Source organism: Mustela putorius, unplaced genomic scaffold, assembly GCF_011764305.1.
Source record: "Mustela putorius furo isolate JIRA1106 unplaced genomic scaffold, ASM1176430v1.1 tig00537248_pilon_pilon_pilon, whole genome shotgun sequence".
Lineage (NCBI taxonomy): Eukaryota > Metazoa > Chordata > Mammalia > Carnivora > Mustelidae > Mustela > Mustela putorius.
In genome coordinates, this window is record NW_025422387.1 from 3,024,904 (window position 1) to 3,038,096 (window position 13,193).

The following is a 13,193-nucleotide window of genomic DNA, read 5'->3' on the forward strand; positions in this document are numbered from 1 at the left end:
GACAAGAAGCACTGTGCTCCCTCCCTGCCCCCCCCACCCCATCCAGTTGATAGCCACCCCCTCGAAATTTGCCAACTCTCCCCAGACTGCCTCCACCTCTGTTCCCTTCCTCCCTCCTTCCGTTTCAGGCAGCCAGACCCTCTTATCACCCATGCACACTACTTCCTTTTTGGCCTGAAGGTCGTTATTTTAACACCTGCTGGGAAAACCAGCAGGCACTCTCCTGGGGGGTTGGTGGAGGGGGTGGGGGTGCACTTGGGGAGAGGCTGTTTGCAAGGCTGACGGTCAAGACTCATGAGGGTGCTGGGCGGACTGGATGATCTGTAGGGCTTCCCCCCCTCTGCTGGCACTGCAGCTGACCAGGCTGTAAGGGCAGGGACCTGCGGGTCCGTCCCTCCATCTGTTGTCCCTCCTTTCCTCAGTCGTCCCTCTGTCATTCTGGCAACTGGCCTGAGCTTCTCTTCATGGTGGAAGCAGGATCCCAAGAGAGGGAAAGTAGAACCTGCCAGGTCCCTTAAAGCTTGGTCCCAAATTAGCATTAAATCACTTCAACTGCTTCCTATTGGTCAAAGCAGTCAAGGAACCCACCCACTTTGGGGGAGACTCCGCCCCTTGGTGGGAGGAGCTTCGGGTACCTGCAGGCAGGAGAGGCATGCGGATGGCCATCTTTGCAGGGAACCCTCATTCCCCTGCAGCTTGCTTCCAGCAGGCCTGGCAGGAGCTCACAGGCTGCGGAGGTCAGCACGTCCCTCCTGGGAGAGGCCAGCAACATGCGAGGGCTCCAAGGAGTCTTGTTTTATAAACAAAACAAAACAGGGAGGGGGTTTGATATCCCACCAGAGGCAAACATCCCAGCCACTTGGCACTGCAGTCTGACTGGGAGGCTGAGCACACAAATTAGATGTTTATGAGAATAAACAGTCATTAAAACTCGAGAACTAGAAGGGAAATAAACACCATCTCAAGATATTTCGCTAATTTAGCCCTGAATTCTGCCTGCCTGTGAATCTGGCTTACAGAGGGGGGTGTGTGTAAGTGTGTGTGCGCGTGGGTGCAGGTGGATGTCTGTGCATGTGCACGTTGTAAGGCCTCTAAGTGCCCTTCCTGAGTGCCTTGGTCTGCTTGTCTGTAAAATGAGGACAAGAGAAGCACTAAACTCAGGCTCGTTAGGAGAGCTGAGTGAGGAAATACATACAAATGTAGTAACACTGTGCTTAGCGCCTAGCAGGTGTTCGAGATATGTAAGCTGTTGTTTTCATTCATTCATTCATTCATTCATTCATTCAGCAAATACTTAGATGGTCCCTACTAGTGGAGATCCTTTGCCTCGTGTGGTAAATGCAAAGCCTGGGCTTAAGGTCCTGTAATGACTGATGTCCCAGTCAGACGGGTGCCGGGGAACAGCTTTCTTGAGGAATGAATGAACGGGGCCCAGGTTCTGACCTCCAAAGCTCCAACCTGGAGAAGAGACAGACTGGTAGATAAATCATTACAAATAATGCAACAAGTTCTGTAAGAGAGTTTAAGATATAGGTTTCACCCAATACAGGTTTTTTGTTTTGTTTTGTTTTGTTTTTTAAGATTTATTTATGGGTTACCTGGGTGGCTCAGTAGGTTAAGTGTCTGCCTTCAGCTCAGGTCATGATCCTGGGGTCCTGGGATTGAGTCCCATGTCAGGGTCCCTGCTCAGCAGGGACCCTGCTTCTCTCTCTCCCTCTACTGCCCCTCCCACTTCCCCGCTTATGCTTTCTTGGTCTCTGTCAAATAAATAAAAAAGTCTTTTTAAAAATTTATTTATTTATTTGTTATTTTAGAGAGAGCGAGAACACGCGGGGTGGGGGCAGAGGGAGAGGGAGCGAGAGGAAACTCAAGCAGACTCCCTACTGAGCGTGGAGCCTGACCTAGGGCTTGATCTCACCACCCTGAAATCATGACCTGAGCTGAAATCAAGAGTCGGATGCTTAGCCGACTGAGCCATCCAGGCCCCCAAAAGGACAGGCTTTAATGGAATTGCAGACCCGGGGACCAAAATAGGGAAAGGCTCTGAGAGTAGGATGCCCTCTTAGACCCCTTTAAATCATACCAGGTTGGCGATGACCTCTGACCCCAGTGGGGAGACAAGGGAGCCCCCCCTCCATGTCCTCCGCCCCCAAACCAGGGGCTCCGAGCTCCTGGCTCCTGGCAGGAAACGTAGGTGGCAGGGACAGGGCCGGGCAGCCCCGGTGGAGAGGGTTTTATGTCGGGAGGACTTCCAAGTCTGTCTGTAGGGCAAGTTAATGAGTGACTCTGGATATTTAATCAAAACCAGACACCACCTCACAGACGTCTCCCGCGAGCAGCTCTGACCTCAGCAGACGTTCTTTCAGTGACACGGGCCCAGGGGGTTTCCAGCGTCTTCTGGCCAAGAGGTGGGGATCTGCAGGCCACAGCACTGGGGGCCTTGATTTTAGGCTGCATGTCTGATCTCCGCGGGCTGTCAGGGAAACAGCCTTCTAGATCCCTGTCTGGGCATCTAGAACAGGGCCTCTGTCCAGGCCGATCGCGTAATTCGTGGGGCCTGGTGTAAAATAAAAACAGAGGATCCTTTGTTCAAAAATGATGAAGAAACTCAGTGTGGTGACAGCAGCCATGGGCCCTTCTGAGGGTGGGTCCCCCCATGACCGCTCCCTGTCCCCGTCGGCCCCCGTGTGGCAGGAGTGCACCCTGAGAGCAGAGAGACTGGGAATCAGGAGAGCTGGGTTCTGGGGCCTCAGTCTCTTGGCCTCCCCTCACTTTGCTAATCGACCGAGTGGGTACGCCAGTCCTGTCTTCCTGCCCTCCCTCTTCCCGCAGAGGGCGCAGGCCTGGCGAGAACAAAGTACACTCTCAAGGCCCATAAAATACAAAGGGTGATTGTGTCCGCTCTTAGCTTTGGCCCCAAAAGCAGGTGTTGTTGAGTGCGGAGTGTACATGGTGCCAAACTGAGGTCAGTGCCTTGCATCTAAGAGGTACTAAATAAGTGCTAGTTCCCAGACTTGAATTGCATCATTGCAGTGGAGCTGGGAAGCCCTGACTTACCCTCTGGTACTTGCTGCGGCCCCTCCTTGCCCTTGGATGCCCCATCAGGGAGGAGAAGAGGGTAGGAGGCAGATGGGGAAGTCGGAGGCATTAATTCCTCCTCCCTGGAGGACCTGAGAATCCTGATCAGGCACACCGACTGGACCCAGCTGTGGACAGAGGCCCTAGAGTTACAAAACTGAGAAGTTACCCCCCTGTTCAGCCCAAAAGGAACCGGGCACTCCAGACCCATCAAGCTAAATAAAACCCACCTCCCTCCACGGTCCACCGAGCCCTGTAAGACCTGGCCTGCACACTCTCCCTGCTCCTACTATGTCCTGGCTTCCTTACTATCAGCTGAATATCGCTAGTGCATTGTCGCCTCAGGGCCTTTGCACTTGCAGCTCCGGCTTCCAGGTGTGCTCCTCTCTCAGATATTTGCAAGGCTCAATTCCTCTCTGTTCTCTCCCCGTTCAGTTGCAGCAGCACTCCTCCCCGGCCCTCTGTTCCCTCCTTTCTACTCTCCTTCCTACCAGGCCCCTCTGCGTAACATCCCATTTGTTTGTTGTCTCTCTCCTAATGGCCGCCTCCTGGAAGCAGAGACTCCTCCGTCTTCTTTACCATTGTGCTGCAAAAAATAAAATAAAATAAAATAAAAAATAGAAGAGATGCACAAATGTAAGGCAGTGCCTTGTTTTTATATCAGTGAGAGGGGCATTTGTCCCGTGGTTTTGGATGAGCTTCAGTGTAAGAGTTCGGAGGTATAAATTAAACAAATGTTTACTTGCCCGTTTGTATTAGTAAAAGAGTCACATATGCCCATTTACGTCTGTGTCAAGTCACATGTTACATAAGCGTATATACATAACATAATACATTAAGAATCAGTTCTTTCTGTCCCGTGCTTGCCTTCAGGAGACGCTGCAACGTGTTTTGCGCCCCCCTCCCCCCAGCCCGTGTCTTTGACATGGTGGTTTGAGTCATCAAACAGAGCTTGGCTGAGCCCATCTGCTCTCCTTATGTCTAGAACTTCTCAGACATGGTGTTTTTTGAATCTGCATATGACGCAGCCACTGGAAATGTTATCCCAGGCCACGAATACCCTTTTGCATAAATTAGGACATCGGTTGTTTCATTTGCTTTGTGGGTATCTATTATTGATGAGCTCGAGCAAGGGACTGCTTCCTATATTGCTTTTTTAAAGGGATCTTTGAAAGGTTTGTTTATTGCGACAGCCAACACCTGTGAATGCCAAGTCATGCCCCCGGAATCATGGCTAGATCTGATTAAGTTTCTCGGGGTCCTCTCGGGATAATTTGAGAATCCCGTGCGGCACGCATCATTTGGGGTGGTTTCAGGCCAAGGCTCTGGTTCTCCCTGGGCAGTTTGTTTAGAATCACCAGGCAGGGGTGGGGGGGTGGGGGAGTGGGGTGCGAGAGGGGGGAGCTTTTCACATATATGGATGGTTCTGGGTTCCTGGGTGGGGGTGGGGGGGATAGGCATCTGGAGGCCTAAGCACTCCCCAGGGAGGGGGGGTTCCTACTCTCTAGCCAGATGGAGACTCATGAGGCTAATTTTGATACGACAGACCAGTCGTTCCCAAATCCAAATCGTGCTCCCTGGGCCGTCCACATCAGGACCACCTGGGAACTTGCTGGAAATGCGACTTTCACCCCCAGCCCATACCTGCTGAATCAGACACTCGGGGGTGGGGCCAGCAAGATCTGCGTTTTCATAAGCCCTCCAGGGGATCCCGGTGCTCAGATTGGGGAATTGCTTAAAAAAAAAAAAAAGTTAATGAGACAGAAATAAGGAAGCACCAGGCTTTGCAAGGACTCCAGTATCAGGTCGCTGCTGGGTCTCTGAAGGATGGCTATTCTATTTGTTGAGAGACAGAAGGAGTTAGTGTCCCTTTGATGTCCTGAGCATTCCCGGGTGTCAGCCAACTGGGACAGACACTTTGCATGGTGGCCCGGTCACACAGGGGTTCCAGTATTAGACCCAATTTATAGACAAGGGAACTGAGGTTAAAGAGGAAATTCTTTGCTCGAAGTCCCATATTTGGGAAGTGGCCTGGGTGCTCCATTGTGGGGTTAGTCCCCAAGCCCCTGCTATTTATACTACAACACCTGTCTACTGCAGGGGCTGAGGTCTTGGGGTCAGTTACCCTGGGTCGCAGGGAGTGGCCTCCTCTATCTTGTCGGGTGTGTAGGACGTTATCCCAGGCCCAGACCCCAGTGGCCCCAAGGGACCCTTCTCTGGTCCTAGGGGGCTTGTGGAACAGGAAGGGCCAACCTAAGTCCAGGTTGGGGGGACCCAAGAGGGACTGGGGTTCCCTCCGAGCCTGACATTAAGAGATTTAGTTGCAAGCGCTCTCTTTCCCACTCTGTAAAATCCGTGCACGTCAATTTCATTACTCCTGAAGGGAAATAAAACCCCAGTGCGGAAGCACCAGACACCAACTGGGACAGTTAACATTGGAAAGACGGGTAATACCCAGTGCTGGCAAGGCTGCGGAAAACCCGACCTCCCATGCGTGGCTGGTGGGAATGCTTAGCCGAACTGCTGTTCTGTAGACACTGTTCTGAAATTTCTTATAGAGGGAAGCGTATGGTCACCATAGGACCCTGCAGCCCACGTCCTGGGTATTTAACCCAAGAGGGTTAAATTTAACACATGTCCACACCAAGGCTTAGACAACAAGATTCGTAGGAGCAAGATTCCCCATCACCCAACACGGGGAACAAGCCACAACCCCAATAACTCATGACCAATAACCATGCCATGGGACTTCCACGTCACAGAAAGATATTCTACAAGTAGTCATGAACCTTCGACACATGCTGCAATGCAGATGAATCTCCAATACGTTGTACTGAATGAAAGAAGGCAGAGAGAAAACCATATGTACTGTATGATCCCAATTATAGGGAACTCAAGAAGAGGCCACATTTAAGTGATCAGGACAGAAATCAAATCAGTGGTTGCCAGGGAGATGGGGCGCAGGTGGGGTAGGTCCCCAAGGGCATCTCCCAGGGTGCTAGAAGTCTTGTATGTCTTTACTGGAGGGATGGGTGTACATATGTAAAAATTCATCATGCGTTTTTCTGCACACAGGCTATAGCCCAGTTAAGAGGAAACAAAGACTCCTAAAAGCGCCTGTCTACTAACTCATTTGTAGTTCACAGAACAGCCCTCGATACATATATGCCTTGAAAAACGGCCCCATTCTACAAGGTGGTGTCCCGGTCCTTGCCCTCTGAGGACCTGGTTGGTCTTGGCACAGGTTGGTGGTGCGTCTTGAGGAGTCCAAGCCCAGGAAGCTTTCTGGCCATTATCATGAACCTTGTCGCCTCCTCTGGGCCCTGAAGAAATGTTCCAGAGAGCAGCCCTTCAGCTCTGTCCTGTGGGCGTGGAGTCTAGAGATTTAATGGTCCCCAGATAATGTCTTTTAGGATTTGCAGTAACCAAGGGGAATGCGGAGGGCTTTTCCTGAACGGAGAAGAGAGATGCTAATCTTCCCGTGATGTGGGGATCGTCCCCTAAAAGAAGGAATGGTCCAACCTCCTGCATTTTTGGTTGAAGACCCTCTCTATCCCAAACTGATTCTAGAGCCTAACTCTAGAAAATAGGTTCTAGAGCCTAACCAGAAAATAGTTTTGGCAAGGTTTTCAGTGGGTACGGGGTTTTCCAGAAATCCGGTGAGTGTGGGGATCAAGGGGCGAGCAGGGTCCATTTGGTTCAGAGTCCTGCCAAGTGTCAGGTGCCCCTCTGGCAAGCCATATATCTGATGACATCGCCATCAGTGACATGTGGGTTACTGTCACCCACACACCTGTGTGAGTCTGTGCACTACCTGGGGCCTTTGGAGTGATTCCTCAAACAGGTGCAAACCCACCGCTGGGACCAACTAGGTTGCCTGTATTTGAGCACTGACCTATAGAAATACAGATTATTTTAATAGGAATCTCTTTCTTTGATATTTCAGACAGGGCATCCTGTGTGCCTGTGTGTTATTTTTTGTACGTACCATATGTAGGTAGTCATGAGTCACATTTCTGGATCGTGGAGGCGACAGTCCAAACATTTGGCTTCCAAGGGGGCCTTGAGCTCTAGAGAACTCTTGAGCCTCAAGAAGCATGCATAGGATTTTTCACGGTAGCCTCCCTTGTTTGTGACGGGGGAAAATTGAACACCACCCGCCCGTCCGTCAAACGGTGACTTAAAAAAATACTGTAGCTACACCAGCTAATGGGATACACCGTAGTGGTTGAATCAAAGAAGTCGAACCAAGTTTATCAGCGCGGCTTACTACAAAGGCGTAATAGGGAACAGGAGATGCTAATTACAAAATCATTCCTGCTGTAGGATGTTACTTAGGTGACGTTTTAGAACACACATGACTGCATTCGAGTGAGGTAGAAGTACCCTCGGCTGAAGCGGTAGCGGTCCGCACGGTAACTTCCGGGTGGTGCTCAGCTCCGGGGAGGGGGACACCTGAGGGGCGGGGGTCCAGCGAGCGTCATCGGATCTGTGACGTTTGATTGGCTTCCGATGCATCTGAAGCAGTGTTGACCAAGGGAGGCCTTTGTTCAATGTGGGGGTGCGTAGCGGTGTTCACGATAGAATTCTCTGTTCTTAGGCCATGGGTGTTTATTTTTTTATTTTTATTTTTTAAAGATTTTGTTTATTTATTTTATAGACAGAGATCAGAAGTAGGCGGAGAGGCAGGCAGAGAGAGAGGGAAGCAGGCTCCAAGCTGAGCAGAGCCTGATGCGGGGCTCAATCCCAGGACCCTGAGATCATGACCTGAGCCGAAGGCAGAGGCTTAAACCACTGAGCCACCCAGGCGCCCCAGGCCATGGGTGTTTAAAATACTGATACTCATATATCCTATATTGATAATAATAAGCGAAATGAGTCAAGCAGGAGCAGGGCTGCTGAGCCCTCGTGAGAATCGGCAAGAAGAAGAAGAAGAAGGTTGGAGGCTTGGGTGAGCGGACGCCGCGTCCTCTCGCCTCCTCCTTCCCCTCTTACTTTACTCTTTCCTTATTTCTTACTTCCGCACGACACTCCGGCCCCGAGGGCCACCGTGAGGGCTCCCGTGGTGGGAACTGACCCCGTGCGCACAGCCCCCCGTGCGCACAGCCCTCACTCTCTTGCTCAAGCATACACAGAGAGCCGGCGGAGGGCCCGTCTGACAAGACGTCCAGCCCCCCCTCTCCACCCCAACCCCGTGGGTCCCAGGCATAGTAGCCGGACTCTGAATCCATCCACTGGAGAGGCCGGTGGTGACATTCTCCTGGGCCCGGCGGCCATGACGGTGTGGGGAGCGCACATAGACCTTCTCCCCAGGAGGACCCAGAAGTCCTCCTTTCGTGTGCTGTTGGTCAGATGGAGGGTGAACGTCTCTCCACAGGTCTAATGCACTCACCAGACAGGGGTCATTGGGGGTCAACCCCGGGCATGGTTGGGGTCTTGGGGGGTCTCTGTCAGTGAGCGTGCTTCCTGCTGCAAGTAACCACATCTGACTAGAAGATTCCATGAGAAAGGCCCAGTGTACTCTCACAAGAACAGAGGTGGAGATACGGGCAGGTGGCCGCAGGACTGGTGGCCAGCTCGGTGGCAACCACAAGGACCCAAGACCCGTACCCACTCCATGCGGGGACCCTCCTGAGCTCAAAATGGCCGCCATGGCCACGTTTCCTCACACAATTGTGCTCATCAGGGAGGGAAAACCTTCCCCAGACTCTTCCTTCACGTCCGGGGCCAGAATTAGGTCCTGGGGCCTCTCCTAGCTCAGAACGGGTGTCTCGGGTCGGTCTCCTCAGAGGCAGACTCTGAGGTGACAGTTCTATGAGGGTGACTTATGGCTAAGGTCATGCTCCTGGCACAGCTGGGGAGGGAGAGGGGAAGTGAGTCAGGAAAGGGGGCAGTTTTAGGTTAAGTCTTGGCCTTGGCCTGGTCCCACGGGGAGCTGTGGGCACGGGGCCCCCGCCTTAGGACCAGGCACTCGTCCCTGTGCCAGCTGGTGCTGCCAGACAGCTGTGCCAGGGGACGTCATCGCCAGGCAGGGTGGTGAGAGGCCTCCAGCAGCCCAGAGCCAGCCCTCGGGAGCCTCGCCGGCCGTCAGCAGCAGACAGCACGCAGAACCAGACAGCACGCAGAACCTGGGGCTGGAGGCGCAGATTCGCCAAGGGCTCCGAGGGATCCGGGCCAGCCACCAGCCAGGGTTCCCTGCACTGGGAAAGCAGACTGCTGGAAGCTTCCTTCCCCACGACAGGGAAGCCACCGTCCCCATCAAGAGCAAGGACACATGTGCCAGAGGATTCAGCTGACACATGACCACCACGGACCGCAGCTGACTGCTGCGCTCAGGCCAAGAGGAAGCAGGAGGCCACACCAGGCCAGGGAACGGTCGTGTCCCCTGTCCCCGCCCTTCCCATCCTCCAGGGAACGACTCCCCAGAACCCCTGCTCTTGCCCAAGCAGGGGGCAGCTCAGGACCAGCAGAACCTGACACGTGTCCCCAGAAGGGGAAGCTCTGTGGACAGCACATCACGAAAGGGTCGGAGAAGAACCAGAGCCCCGGGGCGGTGGGGGTGGAGGGGGCGCCTTCCCCTGACTTCTGTCTTCACTGGGCGCCCAGGGTAAAAAACATGCAAGGTCACAAATGAATTACTGGCCGTGCTCTATTAGTTCTCTCTAATTCCTTTCTCAGTAATAAAGGGAAAGGTTATTAGCACAAGGTGGCTGGTAATAAGATAATTATGGTGCTGGCAGATCGCAAGAGTGAGGAGGCCGAGGCGGTGCCCCGGGTCTCGTCTGAGCGAGCGGTTGGTTCTGAATGATTAGGGACAGCGACAAAGCTGTCCCCAGCTTGCTGTGTTATTCATTCGGCCGATTTGCCCGGGCACAAATACCCAGGCGGATCCCTTTGAACTGCTGGGTTCTGCCTGCCTTCTTCCATCCCAAGGCCTGCGGCAGAAACACAGGGGGCTGTGCAAAATACAGACGCGGGGAGGTACCAACACCGAGGGTTTCCCGACTTCCCTGGACTCGGTCCCCTTGTCGGCGAGGCCGGGAGCTTGCTCTCTCTCTGCCGCTGGCCGGGCCCCCGGCTGGCCTCGCTGTGGGTTTCCACCTGAATGCCTGTCTCGGGCTGCGTGGGAAAGAAGGGGAAGTTCAGGACAGCGGCTGACCAGGCCAGGGTGTGGGGGAGGGAAACGAAGGGCCAAGGTTGTGGGTTTGAGGCCCATCAAGGCCTGGGAGCTAGGACTCTTGCTTCCGTGCCAGCAGGGGGAGGACAGAAGGCATAAGGGACTCATGGCACTGTGCCCCTGACACAAAGCCCGGGAGGCTGTCCAGACCACAGTGACCGACTCATCCTGGTTTGTCTGGGACTTTCTGGGTTTTAGGACTAAAGGTCCCTAGTCCTGGGAAACCCCTCCATGCCAGGGAAACTGGGACCATGGTTTGCTCTGGTCTAGAGCTGAAGCAAGGGAGTTGCCTGGAGGTAAGGAGTGGGGGGGGCGGCCCTGGGTGTCGGACAACACAGGGGCTGAATCCGGCTTCCACTGACCCTCCTCTGCCCCCATCTGCTTCCTGGAAAATGGAATAATTTATCTCAAAGCACACTGGGGGAAGGCAATAGAAGGAAACAGAGAAATTTGAGTGCCCGGAGTAGAGTGAGGTCTCAAACATATCACTGGTTTTTGTTGGTGGCAGAGAGATGATCGTGGGGAGGGGAGGTCCAGATGAAGGCCTTTTACAGACTGAAATTAGCGGGGACAGGGCTGCCCTTGACCTCCAGGAAGAAAACTAGGAATCGGAGGAACTCCCACCCAGGGACGTGTGTTCCAGCGCTATGGGAAGTGAGAAGCCAGTAGGGGGCTGACTGGTGGGTCGGGGAACACCAGGGCTGTGGATCAGCCTGAAGCTCTGCGGAGATCACCGACTCCATGTAAAACGGGTGAGGGACAAGCTCTAGGAACTCTTCAGGAGGCCAAAAAGAGTGGCTAGCGGGCTCTGTTCATGGGACAAGGAAGGGCGTCATTAGTCATCAGGGACACGTAAGTCAAAACCACAACGAGACGCCACTTCACATCCAACAGGACGGCTCTAAGAAAAACCTAAAAATAAATGTTGGCGAGGATGGGGAGAAATTGGAGCCCCCCTGCACCGTTGGTGGGAATAGGAAATTGTGCAGCCTCTCTGGAAAACAGTACGGCGGGCGGTTCAAACCGTTACATGCCTTCGGCTTGGCAGTTCTACTCCTAAGTGTGGCCCCGAATCACTGAGAACGGAGGCTCGAATAAATCCTGCACGGGCAGGTTCACAGCAGTGCTGTTCGCTATGGCCAAAAAGCAGAAACAGCCCAACGGTCCATCCACAGATGAGTGGATCAACAAAGTGTGGTCTCTCCGATCAGTGGAGTATATTTTGGGCATAAGAAGGAATGCAGTGTTCATATCCGCTTCCACCTGGATGAGCCTGAACAGACATTTGCAGAATGGAAGACGCCAGGCACAGAAGGCCACATGCTGGGTGATTCCATTTATAGGAAATGTCCGGAACAGGTAAATCCTAGGAGCTGGGGGGGAGGAATGAGGAGCGATTGGTAAATGGGTGTGAGTTTCCTTCCGGAGACATAAGAATGTTCTAGAACTAGATAGGGATGGTTGCCGATGTCCCCAGTGTCACAAATGGTTAAGTTTTATGTCAGGCATCTTTTATCTCACATACACACACACACACACACAATAGCAGGGGGATGGGGTGGGGCCCCTGGCTGGCTCAGTCAGTGGAACATGGGACTCTTGATCTCAGGGCTGTGAGTTCGAGCTCCATATTGGGTGTAGAGATGACATAAAGGTAAAAAAAAAAGCAGGGGGAGGATACTTACCAACACATGTATGTACACACGTATGTCCTGGTGTCTGCCCGTAATATGTCTGGCAGGAAACACTGATGGGCATGGTTGTCTCTGAGGATGGGATTCAGGGGGCTGGGGATCAGGGAGGGGGCATCTCTTTAATTGCATATCTTTTGGGTCTGCTGGAACGTATTTTATCATATGCATGTGTTACTTTAAAAAAAAGTAATAAGGGGCGCCTGGGTGGCTCAGTGGGTTAAGCCGCTGCCTTCGGCTCAGGTCATGATCTCGGGGTCCTGGGATTGAGTCCCGCATCGGGCTCTCTGCTCAGCAGGGAGCCTGCTTCCTTCTCTCTCTCTCTCTGCCTGCCTCTCAGTGTACTTGTAATTTCTCTCTGTCAAATAAATAAATAAAATCTAAAAAAAAAAAAAAAAAAGTAATAGGGTCTCCAGGTGACTTTTACAAGAAAAAGAACATACGAAATTCAGAAGGAAAAATGAGATGTCAGAGACAGACTCCCCGAGGGAGGAGATGGGGTCATGTGGTCATACAACAGGAAGAACACGGAATCACTCATCTTTGATGCAGCTCTGCCTTCACCACTGAGGCCAAACGTTCTTTCAAATCCCACGGGAGGAAGAGAGGTTCTGAAGAGAGAATTGAATTCACGGCTCTCCGGGAGATAGTAAGAAGGGACCCAGAAGAAACCGCTGGATGGAAATTGGAGCCTAAGATGGGCAAGGACTTCCATTTTCTAAAAGGGAAGATAATATGGATTCTGGAAACCCCAGATGGGAAATGTCTGACAGCAAGAGCTCTTTGCAGAATATTCTGGAATAGAGCTTTACACAGATGGCTTGTGACTGTTTAGAAGAAAATATGATAATCATGAGAAGCTAACACAGGTTCACGAAGCTACCTTGTGTCAACTCATGCCAATTTCCTGTTTCCGTGGGGAGACCACCCTGGTAGAGCAGATGGCCACTTAGGACCCTGCGCTCCTAAAGGATCTGTAGAATACTGGTTTTATTATCCTTATGTTAGGAATTATTACCAACTTCTAGATTATCTGCCTTGTGTTTTCTGCATCTGTTTTATCTGAAAATTCCTATCCCACATGTTTTTAAGTCATTTCCCCAAATAGTTGTCGATTTGTAAGCTACTCAGACTTATTTTAATAATCTATATTAATCAAGAATCTTTTGGTCACAAGGGAAAGAAATCCAGCTCAAATGGTCATAAGCAGAAATGTCTGCAAGTGATGAAACTGGTTTCAGGTATGG